Below are 26026 nucleotides of genomic sequence, written 5' to 3' on the forward strand. Positions count from 1 at the left end.
ATAACACTAGTATATATACTACACCTTTAATAACACTAGTATATATTCTGCACCTTTAATAACACTAGTGTATATATACTACACCTTTAATAACACTAGTATATACTACACCTTTAATAACACTAGTATATATACTACACCTTTATAACACTAGTATATATACTACACCTTTAATAACACTAGTATATATTCTGCACCTTTAATAACACTAGTATATATACTACACCTTTAATAACACTGGTATATACTACACCTTTAATAACACTAGTATATATACCACACCTTTAATAACACTAGTATATATACTACACCTTTAATAACACTAGTATATATACTACACCTTTAATAGCACTAGTGTTTATACCACACCTTTAATAACACTAGTATATAGGGATGGGAATCGAGAACCGGTTCTTGTTCAGAACCGGTTCCGAGTCAACCGATTCCTTGGAATCGTTAGCAAGCCTGCTTAACGATTCCGCTTATCGGTTCTTGTCGCGGCAAATGCGTCGTGACGTCACACACACGCTGCTTGGATTTGGTTCAGAACGCAGCAAACATGTCGCCGCCGAGGAAGAATCGCATTGTGCGTTCACACCAAACGCGACGGGGCGACAAGATCCCATACAAAGTGAACGTAGAGACGCGTATAAGGGCGAGTTTTTCGCGGGAGAAAACCGATGACAAGTTTTTGTCGTGATGACAGCCAATCAGCGTTCAACAGCGTGATAACTGAGTGACATGTGTAACGTAACAGCCAATCCGCGTTCAGCCGTCAAACTCAGTGCAGTGCAGTCCGGGTGAACCGCGGAATGGAGGAGAAAGTGATTGTTGCAGTTTGCGACTCCCGGAGCTCTATATATAATAGTATATAATATATTATATACTATATTATAATTGTATATATAATATCACGGCCAACAGCTCTGTCGCCTCCGGATGGCCGTAGCGTGGGGAGCTCTCATAGGGATTGGGCTTCTCGGGGTTTGTTTACCGGCATTGCTATGGTTTCCGGTCTTGTGTGTTCCAACGGTTTATTAGGTAGGCCCATCTAATAAATCTCTGTCTAATCAATGCTTCATTTTGTTTATGTCAGTTTAATTTTGTTACAAGTTGAATGCAAATGAGCACTGTTAGAATTCCAAAAGGCACAAGCTCTTACTTGGCTGTTTTCAGTCTGTGTTTTTAGTTGTATGGCACATAATGATGGCATTTGGGCTTAAAAAGCGAAACATATATCTTTTCGTCTAGACCAATTGATTTGAAAATGTACAATTTCCTAATACTAGAAGCACTTCTGATCAGATATTAAAGAGATGTAATGCAAACAAACACATTTATACTTATTTTCTCACCCAATGAGAATCGATAAGAGAATTGATAAGGAATCGGATCGATAAGCAGAATCGGAATCGGAATCGGAATCGTGAAATTCTTATCAATTCCCATCCCTACTAGTATATATACCACACCTTTAATAACACTAGTGTGTCTGCACCTTTAATAACACTAGTGTTTATACCACACCTTTAATAACACTAGTATATATACCACACCTTTAATAACACTAGTATATATACTACACCTTTAATAACACTAGTATATATGCCACACCTTTAATAACACTAGGATATATACCACACCTTTAATAACACTAGTATATATACTACACCTTTAATAACACTAGTGTGTCTGCACCTTTAATAACACTAGTGTTTATACTACACCTTTAATAACACTAGTGTATATACCACACCTTTAATAACACTAGTGTATATACTACACCTTTAATAACACCGTATATATACTACACCTTTAATAAAACTAGTGTATATACCACACCTTTAATAACACTAGTGTATATACTACACCTTTAATAACACCATATATATACTACACCTTTAATAACACCAGTATATATACTACACCTTTAATAACACTAGTATATATACTACACCTTTAATAACACCGTATATATACTACACCTTTAATAACACTAGTATATATACTACACCTTTAATAACACCGTATATATACTACACCTTTAATAACACTAGTATATATACTACACCTTTAATAACACTAGTATATATACTACACCTTTAATAACACTAGTGTATATACTACACCTTTAATAACACCATATATATACTACACATTTAATAACACTGGTATGTATACTTCACCTTTAATAACACTAGTATATATATACTACACCTTTAATAACACCGTATATATACTACACCTTTAATAACACTAGTATATATACCACACCTTTAATAACACTAGTGTATATACTACACCTTTAATAACACTAGTATATATACTACACCTTTAATAACACTAGTATATATACTACACCTTTAATAACACTAGTATATATACTACACCTTTAATAACACTAGTGTATATACTACACCTTTAATAACACTGTATATATACTACACCTTTAATAACACTGTATATATACTACACCTTTAATAACACTGTATATATACTACACCTTTAATAACACTAGTATATATACTACACCTTTAATAACACCAGTGTATATACTATACCTTTAATAACACTGTATATATACTACACCTTTAATAACACTGTATATATACTGCACCTTTAATAACACTGTATATATACTACACCTTTAATAACACTGTATATATACTGCACCTTTAATAACACTAGTATATATACTACACCTTTAATAACACTAGTGTCTATACTACACCTTTAATAACACTGTATATATACTACACCTTTAATAACACTAGTGTCTATACCAGCCTCTAGGCCCCAGCCTCTTCTTACAGAAGAGAGTTCTAGTAAAGTTCCGCCTCGTTTACTGACTAACAGTTCGGTCTCCTTCTCCCTGCAGTGTACTTCTTCTACTGAGCGGTCATCGGGAACACGACTATCAACAACTATCTCCTCTTCTCTCGTCTGCTCCCTCTCCCCTCACCTCCTCCTCCCTCTCCCCTCCACTCCTCCTCCCTCACCTCCTCCCCTCCTCCTCCACTCCTCCTCCCTCACCTCCTCCATCACCTCCTCCCCTCCACTCCTCCTCCCTCACCTCCTCCACTCCTCCTCCCTCACCTCCTCCCCTCCACTCCTCCTCCCTCTCCCCTCCACTCCTCCTCCCTCACCTCCTCCACTCCTCCTCCCTCACCCCTCCCCTCCTCCTCCCTCTCCCCTCCACTCCTCCTCCCTCACCTCCTCCACTCCTCCTCCCTCACCTCCTCCACTCCTCCTCCCTCACCTCCTCCACTCCTCCTCCCTCACCTCCTCCACTCCTCCTCCATCACCTCCTCCATTCCTCCTCCCTCACCTCCTCCACTCCTCCTCACCTCCTCCTCCCTCACCTCCTCCTCTCCTCCTCCCTCACCTCCTCCTCTCCTCCTCCCTCACCTCCTCCACTCCTCCTCCCTCACCTCCTCCACTCCTCCTCCATCACCTCCTCCTCTACTCCATCAGCTCCTCCTCCTCCTCCCTGATTGTGCCTTCTCCTCCCTCTCCCCTCCTCCTCCTCCCTCTCCCCTCCTCCTCCCTCTCCCCTCCTCCTCCCTCTCCCCTCCTCCTCCCCTCCTCCTTCTCCCTCTCCCCTCCTCCTCCTCCCTCTCCCCTCCTCCTCCCTCTCCCCTCCTCCTCACCTCCTCCCTCTCCCCTCCTCCTCCCTCTCCCCTCCTCCTCCCTCTCCCCTCCTCCTCCCTCTCCCCTCCTCCTCACCTCCTCCTCCTCCCTCTCCCCTCCTCCTCACCTCCTCCTCCTCCCTGATTGTGCCTTCTCCTCCCTCTCCCCTCCTCCCTCTCCCCTCCTCCTCCTCCTCCTCCCTGATTGTACCTCCTCTTCCTCTCAGTCCGATCGTCTCAGCAGAGCTCGTATTTCCACCTGTCCAGATGTTTCTCACTTCCTGCCCATTGTAGCTTAGAACATCTGGATGGTTCTAGAAAGACCCGCAGTGTCCCTCCTGGTGCTAGGTGGGCCGACAGATGTGGGCCGACATCTGTGCACTAAAACACTCCAGCCGAGGTGAAGTCCAGGGCTCGTCTGAACCCAAGCAGCTGGTTTGAAACGTTCAACCAAAAGTCCACTCATGACGTCTGACAGATGTTGTGTTTCCTGATTTAATAACTCTGCAGGGGGAGAACATGCTGCGTATTCTTCAACATGTGTTTTGTGTTGTTTTGTTTCTAAAGCTCGATAGTAAATCTCATTCGTCTATTTATTTATTGTGTTGATGCTGCCCCCTACAGACCAGTGGTGGGATCGCACTACTTGTACCAGTCAAATATTTATTTTCATGTTTGTTGCTTGAATTTTCCGTCAGTTTCCGTTAGACTTCAGTTGTATTTGATACAATTTAAGAATTTGATTTTTCATGCATCTTCATGTAATTTCCCTAAAATTAGTTTTGATGAATAAATACAATTGCGGGATTCAACATTTGAATGTGAGTGATCGGAGCAGATCATATGCAAGAACACTCCAAATAAATGGTTTGCAATTGAACTGTTTTGACCCCCGATTCATTCTATACATTGGCCAATTAACACACAGCTTTAATAATTCAACCCTGAAGATGGTCGATACAACAAGAAGCAATAAGGTGACGTCATGCAGGGCAGATTGCTCACCTGGCGGCCATCTTGGTCTCACCTCGGCCTCAAGCCTAGCCAAGGACCCCTGACCATAGACATATAGTATGGCAAGCCATCCCCGACAGAAAACGCCCTCATTTAGTCACGTATCACCTTCATTACGTAAAATGTAGAAAAACTGCGTATTTTACGCCGTCATGCTAAATAATGCGCCGCTTTTTACGCCGCAATGAAGCCTTTTAAGAGCGCGAGTAAGAATTCAGAATGGAAAGGAGTGAGAAAAAACCATAAGGGGTAACCCTGTCGTTTTTTATTGGTCGTCATGAAAAAAACCATAAGGGGTAACACTGTCATTTTTTTATTGGTCGTCATGAAAAAAAACCTAAGGGGTAACACTGTCGTTTTTTATTGGTCGTCATGAAAAAAACCATAAGGGGTAACACTGTCGTTTTTTTATTGGTCGTCATGAAAAAAAACATAAGGGGTAACACTGTCATTTTTTTATTGGTCGTCATGAAAAAAAACATAAGGGGTAACACTGTCGTTTTTTATTGGTCGTCATGAAAAAAAACACAAGGGGTAACACTGTTTTTTATTGGTCGTCATGAAAAAAAACATAAGGGGTAACACTGTCGTTTTTTATTGGTCGTCATGAAAAAAAACATAAGGGGTAACACTGTCGTTTTTATTGGTCGTCACGAAAAAAACCATAAGGGGTAACACTGTCGTTTTTTATTGGTCGTCATGAAAAAAACCATAAGGGGTAGCACTGTTTTTTATTGGTCGTCATGAAAAAAAACATAAGGGGTAACACTGTTTTTTATTGGTCGTCATGAAAAAAAACATAAGGGGTAACACTGTCGTTTTTTTATTGGTCGTCATGAAAAAAAACACAAGGGGTAACACTGTCGTTTTTATTGGTCGTCATGAAAAAAACCATAAGGGGTAACACTGTCGTTTTTTATTGGTCGTCATGAAAAAAAACATAAGGGGTAGCACTGTTTTTTATTGGTCGTCATGAAAAAAAACATAAGGGGTAACACTGTTTTTTATTGGTAGTCATGAAAAAAAACATAAGGGGTAAAACTGTTGTTTTTTTATTGGTCGTCATGAAAAAAAACTTAAGGGGTAACACTTTTTTATTGGTCGTCATGAAAAAAAACATAAGGGGTAACACTGTCGTTTTTTATTGGTCGTCATGAAAAAAAACATAAAGGGTAACACTGTTGTTTTTTATTGGTCGTCATGAAAAAAAACATAAAGGGTGACACTGTTGTTTTTGTAAAATATAATATAAGGGGTAACACTGTCGTTTTTATTGGTCGTCATGAAAAAAACCATAAGGGGTAACACTGTTTTTTATTGGTCGTCATGAAAAAAAACATAAGGGGTTTATTGGTCGTCATTTATTGGTCGTCATGAAAAAAACCATAAGGGGTAACACTGTTTTTTATTGGTCGTCATGAAAAAAAACATAAAGGGTAACACTGTCGTTTTTTTTTATTGGTCGTCATGAAAAAAAACATAAGGGGTAACACTGTCATTTTTATTGGTCGTCATGAAAAAAACCATAAGGGGTAACACTGTCGTTTTTTATTGGTCGTCATGAAAAAAACATAAGGGGTAGCACTGTTTTTTATTGGTCGTCATGAAAAAAACCATAAGGGGTAACACTGTCGTTTTTTATTGGTCGTCATGAAAAAAACCATAAGGGGTAGCACTGTTTTTTATTGGTCGTCATGAAAAAAAACATAAGGGAAATAATAGAAATACACACATACATTTGAATGTTTATTGATGATTGATTATTGTGTATTGTTATCGCCTCAGTGGTGCAGTGGAGTGCACTCAGCCTAACCCACTGGAGACACAATATCTTTAATTTTAAACGTAACGCTATCATGTCTATTGCACTGTCATATATAACCTCAGACATAATTAAATTACAAATCTCAATGGGAAGTGGAGAGAGCTGTGAGCTAACCCCCTGGAGACCGGGGTTCAAGTCCGGTTGATGTCTTCTGTTGGAAGACTCTTATCTCTATTTCTTGCGAATTATAAAGTAAAGTATAACCATTGTGTTGAACGTAATCTGTGTGTTGATGGTGCATTGCTAAGTTTGGAGGTTAACACTCTAAACAGCCCAGGTTCGGATCCCAGCAAAAACGTGGACAGGGGTACCACTGTCGTTTTTTGTTGGTCAACAAGGAAAAAACGTGAGGGGTAACTCTGTTGTTTCTTATCGGCCGTCATGAATTAAACATAAGAGGTAACACAGTCGATATCTATCAAATAAAACATAGGGGGTAACACTGTCGTTTTTTATTGGTCGTCTTGAAAAAAAACATAAGGGGTAACACTGTTTTTTATTGGTCGTCATGAAAAAAAACATAAGGGGTAACACTGTCGTTTTTATTGGTCGTCATGAAAAAAAACATAAGGGGTAACACTGTCGTTTTTTATTGGTCGTCATGAAAAAAAACCATAAGGGGTAACACTGTTTTTTATTGGTCGTCATGAAAAAAAACATAAGGGGTAACACTGTCGTTTTTTATTGGTCGTCATGAAAAAAAACATAAGGGGTAACACTGTTTTTTATTGGTCGTCATGAAAAAAAACATAAGGGGTAACACTGTCGTTTTTTTATTGGTTGTCATGAAAAAAAACATAAGGGGTAACACTGTCGTTTTTTATTGGTCGACATGAAAAAAACCATAAGGGGTAACAATGTTTTTTATTGGTCGTCATGAAAAAAAATATAAGGGGTAACACTGTCGTTTTTTATTGGTCGTCATAAAAAAACCATAAGGGGGAACACTGTTTTTTATTGGTCGTCATGAAAAAAAATATAAGGGGTAACAATGTTGTTTTTTATTGGGCGTCATGAAAAAAAACATAAGGGGTAACACTGTTGTTTTTTATTGGTCGTCATGAAAAAAAACATAAGAGGTAACACTGTCGTTTTTTTATTGGTCGTCATGAAAAAAAACATAAGGGGTAACACTGTCGTTTTTTTATTGGTCGTCATGAAAAAAAACATAAGGGGTAACACTGTCGTTTTTATTGGTCGTCATGAAAAAAAACATAAGGGGTAACACTGTCAATTTTTTATTGGTCGTCATGAAAAAAAACATAAGGGGTAACACTGTCGTTTTTTATTGGTCGTCATGAAAAAAACCATAAGGGTTAACACTGTTTTTTATTGGTCGTCATGAAAAAAAACATAAGGGGTAACACTGTCGTTTTTTATAGGTCGTCATGAAATAAAACATAAGGGGTAACACTGTTTTTTATTGGTCGTCATGAAAAAAAACATAAGGGGTAACACTGTCGTTTTTTATTGATTGTCATGAAAAAAAACATAAGGGGTAACACTGTTTTTTATTGGTCGTCATGAAAAAAAACATAAAGGGTAACACTGTCGTTTTTTTTTATTGGTCGTCATGAAAAAAAACATAAGGGGTAACACTGTCATTTTTATTGGTCGTCATGAAAAAAACCATAAGGGGTAACACTGTCGTTTTTTATTGGTCGTCATGAAAAAAACATAAGGGGTAGCACTGTTTTTTATTGGTCGTCATGAAAAAAACCATAAGGGGTAACACTGTCGTTTTTTATTGGTCGTCATGAAAAAAACCATAAGGGGTAGCACTGTTTTTTATTGGTCGTCATGAAAAAAAACATAAGGGAAATAATAGAAATACACACATACATTTGAATGTTTATTGATGATTGATTATTGTGTATTGTTATCGCCTCAGTGGTGCAGTGGAGTGCACTCAGCCTAACCCACTGGAGACACAATATCTTTAATTTTAAACGTAACGCTATCATGTCTATTGCACTGTCATATATAACCTCAGACATAATTAAATTACAAATCTCAATGGGAAGTGGAGAGAGCTGTGAGCTAACCCCCTGGAGACCGGGGTTCAAGTCCGGTTGATGTCTTCTGTTGGAAGACTCTTTTCTCTATTTCTTGCGAATTATAAAGTAAAGTATAACCATTGTGTTGAACGTAATCTGTGTGTTGATGGTGCATTGCTAAGTTTGGAGGTTAACACTCTAAACAGCCCAGGTTCGGATCCCAGCAAAAACGTGGACAGGGGTACCACTGTCGTTTTTTGTTGGTCAACAAGGAAAAAACGTGAGGGGTAACTCTGTTGTTTCTTATCGGCCGTCATGAATCAAACATAAGAGGTAACACAGTCGATATCTATCAAATAAAACATAGGGGGTAACACTGTTTTTTATTGGTTGTCATGAAAAAAAACATAAGGGGTAACACTGTTTTTTATTGGTCGTCATGAAAAAAAACATAAGGGGTAACACTGTCGTTTTTATTGGTCGTCATGAAAAAAAACATAAGGGGTAACACTGTCGTTTTTTATTGGTCGTCATGAAAAAAACCATAAGGGGTAACACTGTTTTTTATTGGTCGTCATGAAAAAAAACATAAGGGGTAACACTGTCGTTTTTTATTGGTCGTCATGAAAAAAAACATAAGGGGTAACACTGTTTTTTATTGGTCGTCATGAAAAAAAACATAAGGGGTAACACTGTCGTTTTTTTATTGGTTGTCATGAAAAAAAACATAAGGGGTAACACTGTCGTTTTTTATTGGTCGACATGAAAAAAACCATAAGGGGTAACAATGTTTTTATTGGTCGTCATGAAAAAAAATATAAGGGGTAACACTGTCGTTTTTTATTGGTCGTCATAAAAAAACATAAGAGGTAACACTGTCGTTTTTTTATTGGTCGTCATGAAAAAAAACATAAGGGGTAACACTGTCGTTTTTTATTGGTCGTCATGAAAAAAAACATAAGGGGTAACACTGTCGTTTTTATTGGTCGTCATGAAAAAAAACATAAGGGGTAACACTGTCAATTTTTTATTGGTCGTCATGAAAAAAAACATAAGGGGTAACACTGTCGTTTTTTATTGGTCGTCATGAAAAAAACCATAAGGGTCAACACTGTTTTTTATTGGTCGTCATGAAAAAAAACATAAGGGGTAACACTGTCGTTTTTTATAGGTCGTCATGAAATAAAACATAAGGGGTAACACTGTTTTTTATTGGTCGTCATGAAAAAAAACATAAGGGGTAACACTGTCGTTTTTTTATTGATTGTCATGAAAAAAAACATAAGGGGTAACACTGTCGTTTTTTATTGGTCGACATGAAAAAAACCATAAAGGGTAACACTGTTTTTTATTGGTCGTCATGAAAAAAAACATAAGGGGTAACACTGTTGTTTTTTATTGGTCGTCATGAAAAAAAACATAAGGGGTAACACTGTCGTTTTTTTATTGGTCGTCATGAAAAAAAAACATAAGGGGTAACACTGTCAATTTTTTATTGGTCGTCATGAAAAAAAACATAAGGGGTAACACTGTCGTTTTTTATTGGTCGTCATGAAAAAAACCATAAGGGTTAACACTGTTTTTTATTGGTCGTCATGAAAAAAAACATAAGGGGTAACACTGTCGTTTTTTATAGGTCGTCATGAAATAAAACATAAGGGGTAACACTGTTTTTTATTGGTCGTCATGAAAAAAAACATAAGGGGTAACACTCGTTTTTTTATTGATTGTCATGAAAAAAAACATAAGGGGTAACACTGTCGTTTTTATTGGTCGACATGAAAAAAACCATAAAGGGTAACACTGTTTTTTATTGGTCGTCATGAAAAAAAAACATAAGGGGTAACACTGTTGTTTTTTATTGGTCGTCATGAAAAAAAACATAAGGGGTAACACTGTCGTTTTTTATTGGTCGTCATGAAAAAAAACATAAGGGGTAACACTGTCGTTTTTTATTGGTCGTCATGAAAAAAAACATAAGGGGTAACACTGTTTTTTATTGGTCGTCATGAAAAAAACCATAAGGGGTAACACTGTTTTTTATTGGTCGTCATGAAAAAAAACATAAGGGGTAACACTGTCGTTTTTTATTGGTCGTCATGAAAAAAAAACATAAGGGGTAACACTGTCGTTTTTTATTGGTCGTCATGAAAAAAACCATAAGGGGTAACACTGTTTTTTATTGGTCGTCATGAAAAAAAACATAAGGGGTAACACTGTCGTTTTTATTGGTCGTCATGAAAAAAAACATAAGGGGGTAACACTGTTTTTTATTGGTCGTCATGAAAAAAAACATAAGGGGTAACACTGTCGTTTTTTATTGGTTGTCATGAAAAAAAACATAAGGGGTAACACTGTCGTTTTTTATTGGTCGACATGAAAAAAAACCATAAGGGGTAACAATGTTTTTATTGGTCGTCATGAAAAAAATATAAGGGGTAACACTGTCGTTTTTTATTGGTCGTCATAAAAAAACCATAAGGGGGAACACTGTTTTTTATTGGTCGTCATGAAAAAAAATATAAGGGGTAACAATGTTGTTTTTATTGGGCGTCATGAAAAAAAACATAAGGGGTAACACTGTTGTTTTTTATTGGTCGTCATGAAAAAAAACATAAGAGGTAACACTGTCGTTTTTTTATTGGTCGTCATGAAAAAAACATAAGGGGTAACACTGTCGTTTTTATTGGTCGTCATGAAAAAAAACATAAGGGGTAACACTGTCAATTTTTTATTGGTCGTCATGAAAAAAACATAAGGGGTAACACTGTCGTTTTTTATTGGTCGTCATGAAAAAAAACCATAAGGTTTAAACACTGTTTTTTATTGGTCGTCATGAAAAAAAACATAAGGGGTAACACTGTCGTTTTTTATAGGTCGTCATGAAATAAAACATAAGGGGTAACACTGTTTTTTATTGGTCGTCATGAAAAAAAACATAAGGGGTAACACTGTCGTTTTTTTATTGATTGTCATGAAAAAAACATAAGGGTAACACTGTCGTTTTTATTGGTCGACATGAAAAAAACCTTAAAGGGTAACACTGTTTTTTATTGGTCGTCATGAAAAAAAACATAAGGGGTAACACTGTTGTTTTTATTGGTCCGTCATGAAAAAAAACATAAGGGGTAACACTGTCGTTTTTTTATTGGTCGTCATGAAAAAAAACATAAGGGGTAACACTGTCAATTTTTTATTGGTCGTCATGAAAAAAAACATAAGGGGTAACACTGTCGTTTTTTATTGGTCGTCATGAAAAAAACCATAAGGGTTAACACTGTTTTTTATTGGTCGTCATGAAAAAAAACATAAGGGGGTAACACTGTCGTTTTTTATAGGTCGTCATGAAATAAAACATAAGGGGTAACACTGTTTTTCATTGGTCGTCATGAAAAAAAACATAAGGGGTAACACTGTCGTTTTTTTATTGATTGTCATGAAAAAAAACATAAGGGGTAACACTGTCGTTTTTTATTGGTCGACATGAAAAAAACCATAAAGGGTAACACTGTTTTTTATTGGTCGTCATGAAAAAAAACATAAGGGGTAACACTGTTGTTTTTATTGGTCGTCATGAAAAAAAACATAAGGGGTAACACTGTCGTTTTTTTATTGGTCGTCATGAAAAAAAAACATAAGGGGTAACACTGTCGTTTTTATTGGTCGTCATGAAAAAAAACCATAAGGGGTAACACTGTTTTTTTAATGGTCGTCATGAAAAAAACATTAGGGGTAACACTGTCGTTTTTTATTGGTCGTCATGAAAAAAAACATAAGGGGTAACACCGTCGTTTTTTATTGGTCGTCATGAAAAAAACCATAAGGGGTAACACTGTTTTTTATTGGTCGTCATGAAACAAAACATAAGGGGTAACACTGTCGTTTTCTATTGGTCGTCATGAAAAAACCATAAGGGGTAACACTGTTTTTTTATTGGTCGTCATGAAAAAAAAAATAAGGGGTAACATGTTGTTTTTTCATTGGTCGTGATGAAAAAAAACATAAGGTAACACTGTCGTTTTTTTAAAAAAAACACAAGGGGTAACACTGTTTTTTATTGGTCGTCATGAAAAAAAACATAAGGGGTAACACTGTCCTTTTTTTATTGGTCGTCATGAAAAAAAACATAAGGGGTAACACTGTCTTTTTTTTATTGGTCGTCATGAAAAAAAACATAAGGGGTAACACTGTTTTTTTTTGGTCGTCATGAAAAAAAACATTAGGGGGAACACTGTCCGTTTTTTATTGGTCGTCATGAAAAAAAACATAAGGGGTAACACTGTTTTTTATTGGTCGTCATGAAAAAAAACATAAGGGGTAACACTGTCGTTTTTTATATTGGTCGTCATGAAAAAAAACATAAGGGGTAACACTGTTTTTTATTGGTCGTCATGAAAAAAAACATAAGGGGTAACACTGTCGTTTTTTTATTGGTTGTCATGAAAAGAAACATAAGGGGTAACACTGTCGTTTTTTATTGGTCGACATGAAAAAAACCATAAGGGGTAACAATGTTTTTTATTGGTCGTCATGAAAAAAAATATAAGGGGTAACACTGTCGTTTTTTATTGGTCGTCATAAAAAAACCATAAGGGGGAACACTGTTTTTTATTGGTCGTCATGAAAAAAAATATAAGGGGTAACACTGTTGTTTTTATTGGGCGTCATGAAAAAAAACATAAGGGGTAACACTGTTGTTTTTATTGGTCGTCATGAAAAAAAACATAAGAGGTAACACTGTCGTTTTTTTATTGGTCGTCATGAAAAAAAAACATAAGGGGTAACACTGTCGTTTTTTTATTGGTCGTCATGAAAAAAAACATAAGGGGTAACACTGTCGTTTTTATTGGTCGTCATGAAAAAAAACATAAGGGGTAACACTGTCAATTTTTTATTGGTCGTCATGAAAAAAAACATAAGGGGTAACACTGTCGTTTTTTATTGGTCGTCATGAAAAAAAACCATAAGGGTTAACACTGTTTTTTATTGGTCGTCATGAAAAAAACATAAGGGGTAACACTGTCGTTTTTTATAGGTCGTCATGAATAAAACATAAGGGGTAACACTGTTTTTTATTGGTCGTCATGAAAAAAAACATAAGGGGTAACACTGTCGTTTTTTATTGATTGTCATGAGAAAAAACATAAGGGTTAACACTGTCGTTTTTATTGGTCGACATGAAAAACACCATAAAGGGTAACACTGTTTTTTATTGATCGTCATGAAAAAAAACATAAGGGGTAACACTGTTGTTTTTTATTGGTCGTCATGAAAAAAAACATAAGGGGTAACACTGTCGTTTTTTTATTGGTCGTCATGAAAAAAAACATAAGGGGTAACACTGTCAATTTTTTATTGGTAGTCATGAAAAAAAACATAAGGGGTAACACTGTTTTTTATTGGTCGTCATGAAAAAAAACATAAGGGGTAACACTGTCGTTTTTTTATTGATTGTCATGAAAAAAAACATAAGGGGTAACACTGTCATTTTTTATTGGTCGACATGAAAAAAACCATAAAGGGTAACACTGTTTTTTATTGGTCCGTCATGAAAAAAAAACATAAGGGGTAACACTGTCGTTTTTTATTGGTCGTCATGAAAAAAACATAAGGGGTAACACTGTCGTTTTTTATTGGTCGTCATGAAAAAAAACATAAGGGGTAACACTGTCGTTTTTTATTGGTCGTCATGAAAAAAACATAAGGGGTAACACTGTTTTTTATTGGTCGTCATGAAAAAAAACATAAGGGGTAACACTGTTGTTTTTTATTGGTCGTCATGAAAAAAAAAATAAGGGGTAACACCGTCGTTTTTTATTGGTCGTCATGAAAAAAACCATAAGGGGCAACACTGTTTTTTATTGGTCGTCATGAAACAAAACATAAGGGGTAACACTGTCGTTTTCTATTGGTCGTCATGAAAAAAACCATAAGGGGTAACACTGTTTTTTATTGGTCGTCATGAAAAAAAAAAATAAGGGGTAACAATGTTGTTTTTTCATTGGTCGTCATGAAAAAAAACATAAGGTAACACTGTCGTTTTTTAAAAAAAAACATAAGGGGTAACACTGTCGTTTTTTATTGGTCGTCATGAAAAAAACCATAAGGGGTAACACTGTTTTTATTGGTCGTCATGAAACAAAACATAAGGGGTAACACTGTCGTTTTCTTTGGTCGTCATGAAAAAAAACCATAAGGGGTAACACTGTTTTTTATTGGTCGTCATGAAAAAAAAAATAAGGGGTAACAATGTTGTTTTTTCATTGGTCGTCATGAAAAAAAACATAAGGTAACACTGTCGTTTTTTTTTAAAAAACACAAGGGGTAACACTGTTTTTTATTGGTCGTCATGAAAAAAAACATAAGGGGTAACACTGTCCTTTTTTTATTGGTCGTCATGAAAAAAAACATAAGGGGTAACACTGTCTTTTTTTATTGGTCGTCATGAAAAAAAACATAAGGGGTAACACTGTTTTTTTTTGGTCGTCATGAAAAAAACATTAGGGGTAACACTGTCGTTTTTTATTGGTCGTCATGAAAAAAAAACATAAGGGTAACACTGTTTTTTATTGGTCGTCATGAAAAAAAACATAAGGGGTAACACTGTCGTTTTTATTGGTCGTCATGAAAAAAAACATAAGGGGTAACACTGTTTTTTATTGGTCGTCATGAAAAAAAACATAAGGGGTAACACTGTCGTTTTTTTATTGGTTGTCATGAAAAAAAACATAAGGGGTAACACTGTCGTTTTTTATTGGTCGACATGAAAAAAACCATAAGGGGTAACAATGTTTTTTATTGGTCGTCATGAAAAAAAATATAAGGGGTAACACTGTCGTTTTTTATTGGTCGTCATAAAAAAACCATAAGGGGGAACACTGTTTTTTATTGGTCGTCATGAAAAAAAATATAAGGGGTAACACTGTTGTTTTTTATTGGGCGTCATGAAAAAAAACATAAGGGGTAACACTGTTGTTTTTTATTGGTCGTCATCAAAAAAAACATAAGGGGTAACACTCGTTTTTTTATTGATTGTCATGAAAAAAAACATAAGGGGTAACACTGTCGTTTTTTATTGGTCGACATGAAAAAAACCATAAAGGGTAACACTGTTTTTTATTGGTCGTCATGAAAAAAAACATAAGGGGTAACACTGTTGTTTTTTATTGGTCGTCATGAAAAAAAACATAAGGGGTAACACTGTCGTTTTTTATTGGTCGTCATGAAAAAAAACATAAGGGGTAACACTGTCGTTTTTTATTGGTCGTCATGAAAAAAAACATAAGGGGTAACACTGTTTTTTATTGGTCGTCATGAAAAAAACCATAAGGGGTAACACTGTTTTTTATTGGTCGTCATGAAAAAAAACATAAGGGGTAACACTGTCGTTTTTTATTGGTCGTCATGAAAAAAAACATAAGGGGTAACACTGTCGTTTTTTATTGGTCGTCATGAAAAAAAAACATAAGGGGTAACACTGTTTTTTATTGGTCGTCATGAAAAAAAACATAAGGGGTAACACTGTCGTTTTTTATTGGTCGTCATGAAAAAAAACATAAGGGGTAACACTGTTTTTTATTGGTCGTCATGAAAAAAAACATAAGGGGTAACACTGTCGTTTTTTTATTGGTTGTCATGAAAAAAAACATAAGGGGTAACACTGTCGTTTTTTATTGGTCGACATGAAAAAAACCATAAGGGGTAACAATGTTTTTTATTGGTCGTCATGAAAAAAATATAAGGGGTAACACTGTCGTTTTTATTGGTCGTCATAAAAAAACCATAAGGGGGAACACTGTTTTTTATTGGTCGTCATGAAAAAAAATATAAGGGGTAACAATGTTGTTTTTTATTGGGCGTCATGAAAAAAAACATAAGGGGTAACACTGTTGTTTTTTATTGGTCGTCATGAAAAAAAACATAAGAGGTAACACTGTCGTTTTTTTATTGGTCGTCATGAAAAAAAACATAAGGGGTAACACTGTCGTTTTTATTGGTCGTCATGAAAAAAAACATAAGGGGTAACACTGTCAATTTTTTATTGGTCGTCATGAAAAAAACATAAGGGGTAACACTGTCGTTTTTTATTGGTCGTCATGAAAAAAACCATAAGGTTTAACACTGTTTTTTATTGGTCGTCATGAAAAAAAACATAAGGGGTAACACTGTCGTTTTTATAGGTCGTCATGAAATAAAACATAAGGGGTAACACTGTTTTTTATTGGTCGTCATGAAAAAAAACATAAGGGGTAACACTGTCGTTTTTTTATTGATTGTCATGAAAAAAAACATAAGGGGTAACACTGTCGTTTTTTATTGGTCGACATGAAAAAAACCTTAAAGGGTAACACTGTTTTTTATTGGTCGTCATGAAAAAAAACATAAGGGGTAACACTGTTGTTTTTTATTGGTCGTCATGAAAAAAAACATAAGGGGTAACACTGTCGTTTTTTTATTGGTCGTCATGAAAAAAAACATAAGGGGTAACACTGTCAATTTTTTATTGGTCGTCATGAAAAAAAAACATAAGGGGTAACACTGTCGTTTTTATTGGTCGTCATGAAAAAAACCATAAGGGTTAACACTGTTTTTATTGGTCGTCATGAAAAAAACATAAGGGGTAACACTGTCGTTTTTTATAGGTCGTCATGAATAAAACATAAGGGGTAACACTGTTTTTCATTGGTCGTCATGAAAAAAAACATAAGGGGTAACACTGTCGTTTTTTTATTGATTGTCATGAAAAAAAACATAAGGGGTAACACTGTCCGTTTTTTATTGGTCGACATGAAAAAAAACCATAAAGGGTAACACTGTTTTTTATGGTCGTCATGAAAAAAAACATAAGGGGTAACACTGTTGTTTTTTATTGGTCGTCATGAAAAAAAACATAAGGGGTAACACTGTCGTTTTTTTATTGGTCGTCATGAAAAAAAACATAAGGGGTAACACTGTCGTTTTTTATTGGTCGTCATGAAAAAAACCATAAGGGGTAACACTGTTTTTATTGGTCGTCATGAAAAAAAAACATTAGGGGTAACACTGTCGTTTTTATTGGTCGTCATGAAAAAAAACATAAGGGGTAACACCGTCGTTTTTTTTTTGGTCGTCATGAAAAAAACCATAAGGGGTAACACTGTTTTTTATTGGTCGTCATGAAACAAAACATAAGGGGTAACACTGTCGTTTTCTATTGGTCGTCATGAAAAAAACCATAAGGGGTAACACTGTTTTTTATTGGTCGTCATGAAAAAAAAAATAAGGGGTAACAATGTTGTTTTTTCATTGGTCGTGATGAAAAAAAACATAAGGTAACACTGTCGTTTTTTTAAAAAAAACACAAGGGGTAACACTGTTTTTTATTGGTCGTCATGAAAAAAACATAAGGGGTAACACTGTCCTTTTTTTATTGGTCGTCATGAAAAAAAACATAAGGGGTAACACTGTCTTTTTTTTATTGGTCGTCATGAAAAAAAACATAAGGGGTAACACTGTTTTTTTTTGGTCGTCATGAAAAAAAACATTAGGGGGAACACTGTCGTTTTTTATTGGTCGTCATGAAAAAAAACATAAGGGGTAACACTGTTTTTTATTGGTCGTCATGAAAAAAAAAATAAGGGGTAACACTGTCGTTTTTATTGGTCGTCATGAAAAAAAACATAAGGGGGTAACACTGTTTTTTATTGGTCGTCATGAAAAAAACATAAGGGGTAACACTGTCGTTTTTTATTGGTTGTCATGAAAAGAAACATAAGGGGTAACACTGTCGTTTTTTATTGGTCGACATGAAAAAAACCATAAGGGGTAACATGTTTTTATTGGTCGTCATGAAAAAAAAATATAAGGGTAACACTGTCGTTTTTTATTGGTCGTCATAAAAAACCATAAGGGGGAACACTGTTTTTTACTTGGTCGTCATGAAAAAATATAAGGGGTACACTGTTCGTTTTTTATTGGGCGTCATGAAAAAAAACATAAGGGGTAACACTGTTGTTTTTTATTGGGGCGTCATGAAAAAAAACATAAGAGGTAACACTGTCGTTTTTTTATTGGTCGTCATGAAAAAAACATAAGGGGTAACACTGTCGTGTTTTTTTTGGTCGTCATGAAAAAAAACATAAGGGGTAACACTGGTCGTTTTTATTGGTCGTCATGAAAAAAAACATAAGGGTTAACACTGTCAATTTTTTATTGGTTCGTCATGAAAAAAAACATAAGGTAACACTGTCGTTTTTTAGTGGTCGTCATGAAAAATAACCATAAGGTTAACACTGTTTTTTATTGGTCGTCATGAAAAAAAAACATAAGGGGTAACACTGTCGTTTTTTATAGGTCGTCGATGAATAAAACCATAAGGGGTAACACTGTTTTTTATTGGTCGTCATGAAAAAAACATAAGGGGTAACACTGTCGTTTTTTTAATTGATTGTCATGAAAAAAACATAAGGGGTACACTGTCGTTGTTTAATTGGTCTACATGAAAAACACCATAAAGGGTAAACACTGTTTTTTATTGATCGTCATGAAATAAAAACATAAGGGGTAACACTGTTGTTTTTTATTGGTCGTCATGAAAAAAACATAAGGGGTAACACTGTCGTTTTTTTATTGGTCGTCATGACAAAAAAACTTAAGGGGTAACACTGTCAATTTTTTATTGGTCGTCATGAAAAAAAACATAAGGGGTAACACTGTTTTTTATTGGTCGTCATGAAAAAAACATAAGGGGTAACACTGTCGTTTTTTTATTGGTTGTCATGAAAAAAAAAAAGGGGTAAACACTGTCATTTTTTATTGGTCGCATGAAAAAACCATAAAGGGTAACACTGTTTTTTATTGTCGTCATGAAAAACAAACATAAGGGTAACACTGTCGTTTTTTATTGGTCGTCATGAAAAAAACATAAGGGGTAACACTGTCGTTTTTTTATGGTCGTCATGAAAAAAAACATAAGGGGTAACACTGTCGTTTTTTATTGGTCGTCATGAAAAAAACATAAGGGGTTAACACTGTTTTTTTATTGGTCGTCATGAAAAAAAACATAAGGGGTAACACTGTTGTTTTTTATTGTCGTCAGTGAAAAAAAAATAAGGGTAACACCGTCGTTTTTTATTGGTCCGTCATGAAAAAAACATAGGGGCAACACTGTTTTTTATTGGTCGTCATGAAACAAACCTAAGGGGTAACACTGTCGTTTTCTATGGTCGTCATGAAAAAAACCATAAGGGGTAACACTGTTTTTTATTGTCGTCATGAAAAAAAAAATAAGGGGTAACAATGTTGTGTTTTCATTGGTCGTCATGAAAAAAACATAAGGTAACACTGTCGTTTTTTAAAAAAAACATAAGGGGTAACACTGTCGTTTTTTATTGGTCGTCATGAAAAAAAAACCATAAGGGGTAACACTGTTTTTTATTGGTCGTTCATGAAACAAAACATAAGGGGGTAACACTGTCGTTTTCTTTGGTCGTCATGAAAAAAACCATAGGGGTAACACTGTTTTGTTATTGGTCGTCATGAAAAAAAAAAATAAGGGGTAACAATGTTGTTTTTTCATTGGTCGTACATGAAAAAAAAACATAAGGTAACACTGTCGTTTTTTTTTAAAAACACAAGGGGTAACACTGTTTTTTATTGGTCGTCATGAAAAAAAAACATAAGGGTAACACTGTCCTTTTTTTATTGGTCGTCATGAAAAAAAACATAAGGGGTAACACTGTCTTTTTTTTATATTGGTCGTCATGAAAAAAACATAAGGGGTAACACGGTTTTTTTTGGGTCTCATGAAAAAAAACATTAGGGGTAACACTGTCGTTTTTTTATTGTCGTCATGAAAAAAACATAAGGGGTAACACTGGTTTTTTATTGGTCGTCATGAAAAAAAAAACATAAGGGGTAACACCGGTCGTTTTTTATTGTCGTCATGAAAAAAAACATAAGGGGTAACACTGTTTTGTTATTGGTCGTCATGAAAAAAAACATAAGGGGTAACACTGGTCGTTTTTTTATTGGTTGTCATGAAAAAAACATAAGGGTAACACTGTCGTTTTTATTGGTCGACATGAAAAAAACCATAAGGGGTAACAATGTTTTTATGGTCGTCATGAAAAAAAATATAAGGGGTAACACTGTCGTTTTTTATTGGTCGTCATAAAAAAAACATAAGGGGGGAACACTGTTTATTTATTGGTCGTCATGAAAAAAATATAAGGGTAACACTGTTGTTGTTTATTGGGCGTCATGAAAAAAAACATAAGGGGTAACACTGTTGTTTTTTATTGGTCGTCATCAAAAAAAACATAGGGGGTAACACTGTCGTTTTTTATTGGTCGTCATGAAAAAAACATAAGGGTAACACTGTCTTTTTTTATTGGTCGTCATGAAAAAAAACATAAGGGGTAAAACTGTTTTTTGTTGGTCGTCATGAAAAAAACACATAAGGGGTAACACTGTTGTTTTTTATTGGTCGTCAGAAAAAAAATATAAGGGGGTACACTGTCCTTTTTTTATTGGTCGTCATGAAAAAAAACATAAGGGGTAACACTGTTTTTTATTGGTCGTCATGAAAAAAAACATTAGGGGTACACTGTCGTTTTTTATTGGTCGTCATGAAAAAAAACATAAGGGGTAACACTGTTTTTTATTGGTCGTCATGAAAAAAAAAATAAGGGGTAACAATGTGTTTTTTCATGGGGTCGTCATGAAAAAAAACATAAGGTACACATGTCGTTTTTTTAAAAAAAACACAAGGGGTAACACTGATTTTTATTGGTAGTCATGAAAAAAACATAAGGGGTAACATGTTGTTTTTTTATTGGTCGTCATGAAAAAAACATAAGGGGTACCACTGTCGTTTTTTATTGGGTCGTCATGAAAAAAAAATAAGGGGTAACACTGTTGTTTTCTATTGGTCCGCATGAAAAAAAAAACCATAAGGGTAACACTGTTTTTCATTGGGTCCGTCATGAAAAAAAACAAAGGTAACACTGTCGTTTTTTTTAAAAAAACACAAGGGGCAACACTGTTTTTTATTGGTCGTCATGAAAAAAAAACCATAAGGGGTAACACTGTCCTTTTTTATTGGTCGCATGAAAAAAACATAAGGGTACACTGTCCTTTTTTTATTGGTCGTCATGAAAAAAACATAAGGGGTAACACTGTCTTTTTTTTATTGGTCGTCATGAAAAAAAACATCAGGGGTAACATCGTTTTTATATTGGTCGTCATGAAAAAAAAAACATAAGGGGTAAACTCTGTTTTTTATTGGTCGTCATGAAAAAAAACATAAGGGGGAACACTGTTGTTTTTTATTGGTCGTCAGGAAAAAAAAATATAAGGGGTAACACTGTCGTTTTTTATTGGTCCGTCATGAAAAAAAAAATAAGGGGTAACACTGTTGTTTTCTATTGGTCGTCATGAAAAAAAAACCATAAGGGGTAACACTGTTTTTCATTGGTCGTCATGAAAAAAAAACATAAGGTAACACTGTCGTTTTTTTTAGAAAAAACACAAGGGGCAACACTGTTTTTATTGGTCGTCATGAAAAAAAACATAAGGGGTAACACTGTCCTTTTTTATGGTCGTCATGAAAAAAAAACATAAGGGGTAACCACTGTCCTTTTTTATGGTCGTCATGAAAAAAAAATAAGGGGTAACACTGTCTTTTTTTATTGGTCGTCATGAAAAAAAACATAAGGGGTAACATCGTTTTTATTGGTCGTCATGAAAAAAACATAAGGGTAACACGGTTTTTTATTGGTCGTCATGAAAAAAACATAAGGGGTAACACTGTTGTTTTTATTGGTCGTCAGGAAAAAAAATATAAGGGGTAACACTGTCGTTTTTATTGGTCGTCATGAAAAAAAAAAATAAGGGGTAACACTGTCCCTTTTTTTATGGTCGTCATGAAAAAAAAAACATAAGGGGTAACACTGTCCTTTTTTTATTGGTCGACATGAAAAAACCATAAAGGGTACCACTGTTTTTTATTGTCGTCATGAAAAAAAACATAAGGGGTAACACTGTCGTTTTTTATTGGTCGTCATGAAAAAAAACATAAGGGGTAACACTGTCGTTTTTTTATTGGTCGTCATGAAAAAAAACATAAGGGGTAACACTGTCGTTTTTATTGGTCGTCATGAAAAAAAACATAAGGGGTAACACTGTTTTTTTATTGGTCGTCATGAAAAAAAACATAAGGGGTACACTGTTGTTTTTTATTGGTCGGCATGAAAAAAAAAATAAGGGGTAACACCGTCGTTTTTTATTGGTCGTCATGAAAAAACCATAAGGGGCAACACTGTTTTTATTGGTCGTCATGAAACAAAACATAAGGGGTAACACTGTCCGTTTCTATTGGCGTCCATGAAAAAAACCATAAGGGTAACACTGTTTTTTATTGGTCGTCATGAAAAAAAAAAATAAGGGGTAACAATGTTGTTTTTCATTGGTCGTCATGAAAAAAAACATAAGGTAACACTGTCGTTTTTAAAAAAAAAACACAAGGGGTAACACTGTTTTTTATTGGTCGTCATGAAAAAAAAAATAAGGGGTACACTGTCGTTTTTTAGTGGTCGTCATGAAAAAAAACATAAGGGGTAACACTGTTTTTATTGGTCGTCATGAGAAAAAAACATAATGGGTAACCTGTCATTTTTTATGGTCTTCATGAAAAAAAACCATAAGGGTAACACTGTTTTTATTGGTCGTCATGAAAAAAAACATTAGGGGTAAACACTGTCGTTTTTTATTGGTCGTCATGAAAAAACCATAAGGGGTAACACTGTTTTTTATTGGGTCTCATGAAAAAAAAACATTAGGGGTAACACTGTCGTTTTTTATTGTCGTCATGAAAAAAAACATAAGGGGTAACACTGTTTTTTATTGGTCGTCATGAAAAAAACATAAGGGTTAACACGTTGTTTTTTATGGTCGTCATGAAAAAAAATATAAGGGGTAACACTGTCGTTTTTTATATGTCGTCATGAAAAAAAAAAGTAAGGGGTAACACCGTCGTTTTTTATTGGTCGTCATGAAAAACCATAAGGGTAACACTGTTTTTTTATTGGTCGTCATGAAAAAAAACATTAGGGGTAACACTGTCGTTTTTTATTGGTCGTCATGAAAAAAAACATAAGGGGTAACACTGTTTTTTATTGGTCTTCATGAAAAACACCATAAGGGTAACACCTGTTTTTTATTGTCGTCATGAACAAAACATAGGGGTAACACTGTCGTTTTCTTTGGTCGTCACTGAAAAAACCATAAGGGGTAACACTGTTTTTTATTGGTCGGCATGAAAAAAACCATAAGGGGTAACACTGTTTTTTATTGGTCGTCATGAAAAAAAACATAAGGTAACACTGTCGTTTTTTTTAAAAAAACACAAGGGGTAACACTGTTTTTTATTGGTAGTCATGAAAAAAAAACATAAGGGGTAACACTGTCCCTTTTTTATTGGTCGTCATGAAAAAAAAACATAGGGGTAACACTGTCTTTTTTTATTGGTCGTCATGAAAAAACATAAGGGGTAACACTGTTTTTTTTTGGTCGTCATGAAAAAAAACATTAGGGGTAACACGGTCGTTTTTTATTGGTCGTCATGAAAAAAAACATAAGGGGTAACACTGTTTTTATTGGTCGTCATGAAAAAAAACAGAGGGGTAACACTGGTCGTTTTGTATTGGTCTTCATGAAAAAAACATAAGGGGTAACACTGTTTTTTATTGTCGTCATGAAAAAAAACATAAGGGGTAACACTGTCGTTTTTTTATTGGTTGTCATGAAAAAAAAAAAAACATACAGGGGTAACACACTGTCGTTTTTATTGGTCGACATGAAAAAAACCATAAGGGGTAACAATTTTTTTATTGGTCGTCATGAAAAAAAATATAAGGGGTAACACTGTCGTTTTTTATTGGTCGTCATAAAAAAACCATAAGGGGGAACAACTGTTTTTTATTGGTCGTCATGAAAAAAAATATAAGGGGTAACACTGTTGTTTTTATTGGGCGTCATGAAAAAAAACAGAAGGGTAACACTGTTGTTTTTTATTGGTCGTCATCAAAAAAAACATAGGGGGTAACACTGTCGTTTTTTATTGGTCGTCATGAAAAAAACATAAGGGGTAACACTGTCTTTTTTTTATTGGTCGTCATGAAAAAAAACATAAGGGGTACACTGTTTTTGTTGGTCGCATGAAAAAAAACAAAGGGGTAACACTGTTGTTTTTTTTGGTCGTCATGAAAAAAAAATACTAAGGGGTAACACTGTCCTTTTTTATTGGTCGTCATGAAAAAAAACATAAGGGGTAACACTGTTTTTTAATTGGTCTCATGAAAAAAAACATTAGGGGTAACACTGTCGTTTTTTATTGGTCGTCATGAAAAAAAACATAAGGGGTAACACTGTTTTTTATTGGTCGTCATGAAAAAAAACAGAAGGGGTAACAATGTTGTTTTTTCATTGGGTCGTCATGACAAAAAACATAAGGTAGACACTGTCGTTTTTTTTTAAAAAACACAATGGGTAACACTGATTTTTATTGGTAGTCATGAAAAAAAACATAAGGGGTAACACTGTTGTTTTTTATTGGTCGTCATGAAAAAAAAACATAAGGGGTAACACTGTCGTTTTTTATTGGTCGTCATGAAAAAAAAATAAGGGTAACACTGTTGTTTTTCTATTGGTCGTCATGAAAAAACCATAAGGGGTAACACTGTTTTTCATTGGTCGTCATGAAAAAAACATAAGGTAACACTGTCGTTTTTTTTAAAAAAACAAAAGGGGCAACACTGTTTTTTATTGGTCGTCATGAAAAAAAACATAAGGGGTAACACTGTCCTTTTTTTATGGTCGTCATGAAAAAAAACATAAGGGGGTAACACGGGCCTTTTTTTATTGGTCGTCATGAAAAAAAACATAAGGGGTAACACTGTCTTTTTTTATTGGTCGTCATGAAAAAAAACATAAGGGGGTAACATCGTTTTTATTGGTCGCATGAAAAAAACATAAGGGGTAACACCTGTTTTTTATTTGGGCGTCATGAAAAAAAACATAAGGGGTAACACGTTGTTTTTTATTGGTCGTCCATGAAAAAAAATATAAGGGTACACTGTCGTTTTTTATTGGTCGGCATGAAAAAAAAATAAGGGGTAACACTGTTGTTTCTATTGGTCGTCATGAAAAAAACCCATAAAGGGGTAACACTGTTTTTCATTGGTCGTCATGAAAAAAAACATAGGTAACACTGTCGTTTTTTTTAAAAAAACACAAGGGCAACACTGTTTTTTATTGGTCGTCATGAAAAAAAACATAACGGGGTAACACTGTCCTTTTTATTGGTCGTCATGAAAAAAAACATAAGGGTAACACGTCCTTTTTTTTGGTCGTCATGAAAAAAAAACATAAGGGGTAACACTGTCTTTTTTTATTGGTCGTCATGAAAAAAAACATAAGGGGTAACATCGTTTTTTATTGGTCGTCATGAAAAAAAACCATAAGGGGGTAACACTGTTTTTTTATTGGTCGTCACTGAAAAACATAAGGGGTAACACTGTTGT

General features: G+C 35.0%; 1 protein-coding gene across 1 annotated transcript in view; it reads left to right on the top strand.

Annotated features, from left to right (window-relative positions):
- The window catches only part of LOC130376140 (vesicle-associated membrane protein 2-like), a gene marked incomplete at its 5' end in the record, with an annotated part of 35927 nt that overhangs the window by 2998 nt on the left and 6903 nt on the right, over window positions 1-26026 (top strand). The gene's annotated exons all lie outside the window — the stretch shown is intronic.

This window comes from Gadus chalcogrammus, chromosome 22 (genome assembly GCF_026213295.1).
Source record: "Gadus chalcogrammus isolate NIFS_2021 chromosome 22, NIFS_Gcha_1.0, whole genome shotgun sequence".
NCBI lineage: Eukaryota > Metazoa > Chordata > Actinopteri > Gadiformes > Gadidae > Gadus > Gadus chalcogrammus.